Here is a 6,855-nt window from a genome sequence, read left to right on the forward strand (position 1 = left end):
GTATACAAACATATATATGATATCATGACGTCAGTTGACATGATGTCATAACGTCAAAAGTATGACGTTACGTTTGGCGCACTATTATATAGGCCTATATTAAATAAGTACCAGCATATAAGGGAGGACGGACGTTTCGGCTACGGACGTTTTGGCCCGGACGTTTCGGCCTAGGATCTTTCGGCCTAGGATGTTTTGGCCAAGAAAATTTTTTAGGTAGGACGTTTTGGCCAAAAAAAATTATTTCCATAATATGCAAATTATGATCTGGACATTAATATGTTATCATATGTTATAGTATAATTGATCATTGTTTTAAAAAAAATAATTGTGAATAAAATATATTTTAATAACTCTTTTGGTTTGTTGTCAATGGCAAATATTTTCACATACACAAACATATACAATGTGTGTATGTACATATACAATGTGTATATGTTTATATATAAAATGATTATAAAAAATAAAATACCATGAGTATGTTTTATTATCAGTTTAATTTGTTCACTTATACTATAACATTCTTTAGAGTAATCTCCAGACCATATTTTGCACAATATGGAACCACAATTTATTTTTGGCCAAAACGTCCTACCCCCAAAAAATGCCTGGCCAAAACATCCTAGGTCGAAAGAGCCTAGGCCGAAACGTCCGGGCCAAAACGTCCGCTGGCCAAAACGTCCTACATTCCATATATTAAGGTACACTGCCACGAAAGCAAACGATATAAAAGTACCAGTAATAACTGAAATGCTTGTAACATATGCATGAAGCAACAGAAATAATTATTTGGAGAAAATAATACAATAATGTCAAATTAGTTACTGTACATTATAGGAATCGATCCTACCGATTTTCGTCGAAAATCGGGATTGATCCCTCTACGGTAACATACCGAATGTAAAATGCTATAATGTCGAAGTACATTAAGTATGAAAGTCATTTAAATAAAGTTGAAAACTTATACTTTATTCTATATGTAATCTTATTGCAGACATTTTTTTTTTTTTTTTTTTTCGAAGAAATGTCCTTCCAGCCGAAAAATAGTTTGGTGAATTAATTTTAAAGTTTCAAATGAACTAAATGTTCGGGCATGTGTATTGGTTAAAGTTTTTTTATGTAGTAGCTCTATTAATCCCTTTGTCAGTTGACACGCAAATAACAATAATGTGCATCTTCCAAATATCATAAGACCCTGAAGGCATACATCAAACGGATAAGACAGGAAATTACCATAAGGCCCCAAAGGGGTACATCAAAGGGATAAAACAAACAGGAAATCAATCTATTAATAAGCGATAGTCATTAGGAACTGGTCAAAACTGATTTTCATCAATATACCACATACTGATTGGTTTCCATAGTGATTTATGACTGGAATGAATGCTTTAATTTTGTGGTCTGTGGAAGCAGTCAATTGTGACAGTCTAACAATTAACAAAAAAAATGGATATTGAAAACTACAAGATATGACTAACATTATTCTAGACAAAGCGTGCAAATTATCGTTCTCAGTTTTAAATAATTGACAAAACAGAGATCAGTATTTTTTTTTTAGTATTTTCGTAATTGGAAGTCATCAATTTATTGATACGTCCTGGCTTTCGGTAAAAAAGAAACTAGCGTGCAGTTATTATATATATCATTTTATCTCCGCGTGTAACACAGTAGCTCTAGATGTCATATTACATTTAAAACAATTGTAACATATAAAAAAACACTTTGTGTTATAAATGTATTGTGATCCTGATACCCTTCGAGGGAGAAAAAAAATCACTTCTCCAGTATTTACGCATAATGTGCTATTAAGTTTTAAATTATGACACCTCTCATTAAATTTCATACGAATGAGAATTTAGGTAAGAGGTGTTGATTTGATTAAATTTGGAGTGACTGAATCACTTTTGACACCACAGAATTTTACTGGCAGGCTACTAAATAGAACGAGAAAAGTGAAACGAATGGAGAAACCTAATTAGATGAAATAGATTTTCTGTTTTATTTACTTTAAAAAGACCTCCGATTTTTTAAATTATAATTTTCATCCAGTCCGTCACAAATATGAGACCTTGCAACTTACACGGATCAATGATGAATATCACGTCTGAAACCTAAAAAAGAAAGGTTTCTTTCTCGGGAGTGATTTCTGGAACATCATGCTACATTATAAATTCACTGACTTATTAATATTGCCCAAAATTTTACTTTAAGCAAAGAAAAACAACCAGCACTAGTGAAACATGAAACGCTTTTCAATTACAATTTAGCGTTTGCTGTCACCTCCGCTTGTTGCTACGCAACGCGATTCGCTGAAGTGCCCGGATATCCGACCTGATCAATACTATCGAATTAAAAAATGTGGTCTTCCGGCACGTGCAAAGAGCGTCTGACTTCGAAGTTTTTTTTTAAGAATACGTCTTTTCCTTGTGCTTAATAAGCGTCCACATATAACTTGTCCGAACAGCAACGTCTAGATCTTGCACATCAGTACAAATATGTGCAGTATTGTTTTTTATTCCAAAATCTGCATTTAAATTGATACAAACGCATATTTCTGGGCAAGCTGATGGACTGTAACGTCTTTGAATTGAGGCCCTGCATGTGGATATACAGAACCTAATTTGTGCATCCAAAATTTTTCCTCCAGCAGCCTGCCCATTTTATCATTAACACAGTCGATAGGCATAAAATGTGTAAATTCATAAATTTGGATCGACCTCAGTTGTGGAACAGCGGATATTTCTGTATCATTCGAATTTAAAATTATGTGCAGAAAGCTATTATTTTTAATACCAGGATAGACACAGCATGTTTTAAATTATATAATAGGCTAGCTGTCGCTGGATCAGCTATGCGCGCATGTTGAAATAGTCAGGAATTCTGAAAAAAAAATTATAAAAGGTTAGTAGATAAATTTGAATCGACGAATTCAATAAATGAAATAGTTTTATAATCTGTCTATCTCTTTTTACAAATACTGTTTAACTTTCCTTTCGGATATTATAAACAGACGAGCTGTCAGTGTCAGAGAAAGTGAAAAGTCAAAGTAAGAATATGAGAACAACGTTCAAAGTGCTGAATATATAGATAGCAGATTTAAATTCATGTTAAAAAGGCTACAATAAGATCAAGATCCATTGGTCGCATAAAACACAACCAAGCAAAAAAAAAAAAAAAAAAAAAAAGAATGAAGAAAAAAACAGACTAACTAGGTTCGAAGGTTCGATTGAATTTGTTCATTAGAGGATGTGAATATTTGAATGTGCAACACCCCCATGTCCCTAGCACTGGAATTGAATAAACACTTTGCTGCAAATACGTGCATGTATTTTGGCATACTACTTGCTTTAAACATTTAAACGTCGGCAGAAGGGCAATTTCGGACCGGAAGTTGTTTCATAAGATAAGGATACTTGGCGAATAGAAAAAAAATGACAATTGGAAAGTATATGTCATGCTAGGTTCTGTTTATGACGAGTCAGTCTCATGTTGTTTTTATTCTGAATAAACTGGGACAGCTACTAGTGAATGGATAATTTTGTAAAACATTACACTACTTCAGGATCAGTTTGTCTGTTCACCAAAAATCTTAAACCAAGAGAATTTCGCATATCTGAGACAGTCGAATGTGGAATTGTTATTGTATATACATCTGATTGCTCTTTATGTACCATTTCTATGTATACAGTGTTTTGTTTGCTGTTGTGCAGAATTTGTTAATATGCCTGTGAAAAGAGAGGTCATTCGAAAGTTTTACTGAAATTTATTCAAATGAAATGCTAGTAACCTGGCATTTACTAGGATTGAAGTGCCTTTTTCATTAATTTCTTTGTATTAAATATGTCAAGTTCAAGTTGCAGTTGATGGCATTCAGTTGTGTTGTTGAAGGTAAGATAAACAGCTGTGTCATCAGCAAATAGTCAGACCAGGAATTTTACATTATCAGGCTCGTCATTTATATATTGAGAAAAGAGAAATTACGTTTTTGGAATCGAGAATCATGTTATAAGGAAAGAAGAGAAACTATCAAGGTATTTGATTTTCAGCCCGTTTTACGTAAAACATAATTATTACTACACAAATCTACAACGCAGATGTAGTTCGTTATACGTCGTTTACAGCATGAGAGTAATCTTACACCCGGGGTGTTTTCCAGCACCCCAGTCTGGGTTTTGTTTTGTTTTGGGTTTAACGCCATTTTTCAACAGTATGTCAGTCATGTAACGGCGGGCAGTTAACCTAACCAGTGTTCCTGGATTCTGTACCAGTACAAACCTGTTCTCCACAAGTAACTGCCAACTTCCCCACATGAATGATCAGAGGTGGAGGACTAATGATTTCAGACACAATGTCGTTTATCAAATAGTCACGGAGAACATAAGCCCTGCCCGACGATCGAACTCGCGACCCCGCGATCCGTAGACCAACGCTATTACCTACTGAGCTAAGCGGGCGGGCTTCCCCAGTCTGGTATGCAAGAAATCCTAGTCTGGTATGCAAGAATATGCATCTCTTATCTCGATAGTTCTATTGATGTCACCAGAAGCTTTAATCCAGCAGGCACCATTGTATTCAAATATGTGCTCATACAATTATTAATTGGTCGAATCAATCAGCTGACTACTCCATGTCACTTGATTTTCAGAAAAGCTACAAACAATTTTCAGGTCTGTACGTATTTTTTTTATAGAATTCAGCTTATTATTTGTTTTATTCAAAGTTTTATAGAATGAATTACTATTAATAGTTAACGGTAGGGATAGCGAGCGAAGTGGACTCAACATGATGTTTGATGTATTAACACATACATCTGCGGATGTCTCTAAATTGTTCTTTGGATCTTTTAACATGAGAAATGTCGAGTTTGTTGAAAGTGGCGCGGCTAGAGGGCGAGGACGGCAACATACCTTTCCACTACTGTCCATCAACAGGCTCAATCAAACTAAACCTACATTTTCATTTTTGACGTGTTAGTCAACGTGTGGGTTTCCGCATTTTCTTTTCTTCTTCTTCTACGAAGTCAGAGAAGGTCGTCGGAGAATGCATAATTATTTTTCACATGCATGTAATCCTTTGGATAGATGAATGATCGGCTAATTTACCAATTCTTGAACTTGTTTAAAAGAGTAGAGTTAGTGTTTGTAATCAGACTTGAAATCGATTAAGATATGTGTTTAGCGTTAGATTTATTAAAAAAGCATAAGCAAGTCAAGAACTTTAAGACGACACCCTTTACTTGCAGTCGTTCAATGAGTCTAAGACTAAAATAAAATGATTGTGTCATTTTAACTGTTAAAAAGTGTTATCTAGAACAATATTTGACTTTCTTATGATATTAAAAGTCATTGTATAGTTCAAGGTGGGAACAATGCATAATATTACTTCATTCTCACGTATTTATTCATTTACTACTGTCCTAAGACTTTAATATAAAGATTCGAAGATATCAAAATAGAACTTCTTGAAATTATTTTTTTTCACAACAGTTTTGCCTTGTAATAACTAGTCATATAACAATTGTCTTTTTATCCATATTGACATCACCAAATGTGCAGATCTTATCTACCGTTTTTTAAACCAAAGCCGCTTTAAAGGGCAAGGAATGCCTGAATATAAATTAATTTGATACGAAAGCCATCCTCAAGCCTCCCATAACGCTGAAAGAATTTAAAAAAAAATAAAACCATTATTGAAAAAAGGCAGTTTGAAAATTAAGAAAATGGCTGTCAATGGATGCAGCCATTTTAGTGTGTTTATGACGTCATTAAACCACTGCTGAATGCTTTATCTAGCAAATTACCTTTTAATTAGATTAATTTCATATGTTTCTTATGTGTAAGGTGTAAAACATGATAATTTCTTTCATTATAGCTGGAAAAAGTAGATAAATTATTTTACAGAAATAAGTAAAAACACTTTAAATATGTATCTAGAAATTCATAAATCCGTCAGTTTGTTTCTTGTTGCCATGGAAACAATATGGCCGCCATTTTGAACAAATATATTTAAATGCTCATATCTTTTTTCATTTTTAAGCCGATTTTGGAAATTCTTTCACTTCTTTAAATGATTTAAGAAATGCTAGCAGATGGATTTAACACGAGAACAACATTGCCTTTCCCTTTAAAGGCCTAAATCTTGGCAGCGGACCGATGAATTTCTGTCTCCATTAGCACAGTTGGGGGCTAATGACTATCACGTACAGTCTGGTTCCAATGCACAAGGGTCATTGTTTATTGGAAAGTCAGTCTGCCATACAAGTGCATCAATTAGTGAGAAGGGGAAACAGTGCATTGTATTTAATAATATGTAATAACTATAAAAGTTATACATAATTTAGGCATTTTTATGAAAAGAAGAATATTTGTTGATCAAACATAATAATAAATAATAATAATAAGAAACTTATTTAGGAATAAGTTACAAGTTTCATTATGTTTTTTTTTTCCGAGTTCTGACTGGACATGTGCACAAATTCAAATTTCATATTTTAGAAAAATGTGACATTCACTCATCTAAAAGTTTTGTTTTGATGCTTGCAGAATATTGTAAATAACATATGTCTATAAGTTTGAAACCCGAACTTGCATTTCAGTGTTATAAAGTAAATAATGAAAAAGTACACTTTAGGCATTGACAATTCAGTATAGATGGAACACAGTAATTTGATTATATCCGGTGTTCAATCAAACCAATGACACAGTTGAGTTATCTAACTCTTTGAATATGTTATTCATCATAACATCTATATAAGCGAAACACAATAATTTGATTTTATCCCGTAATATTATATTCCAATAATGATGATTGTATGTTTATGAGAAAATCATTTTCCCATTCTTTTAATAAGTATTC

The sequence above is a fragment of the Mercenaria mercenaria genome, chromosome 3 (genome assembly GCF_021730395.1).
Source record: "Mercenaria mercenaria strain notata chromosome 3, MADL_Memer_1, whole genome shotgun sequence".
Lineage (NCBI taxonomy): Eukaryota > Metazoa > Mollusca > Bivalvia > Venerida > Veneridae > Mercenaria > Mercenaria mercenaria.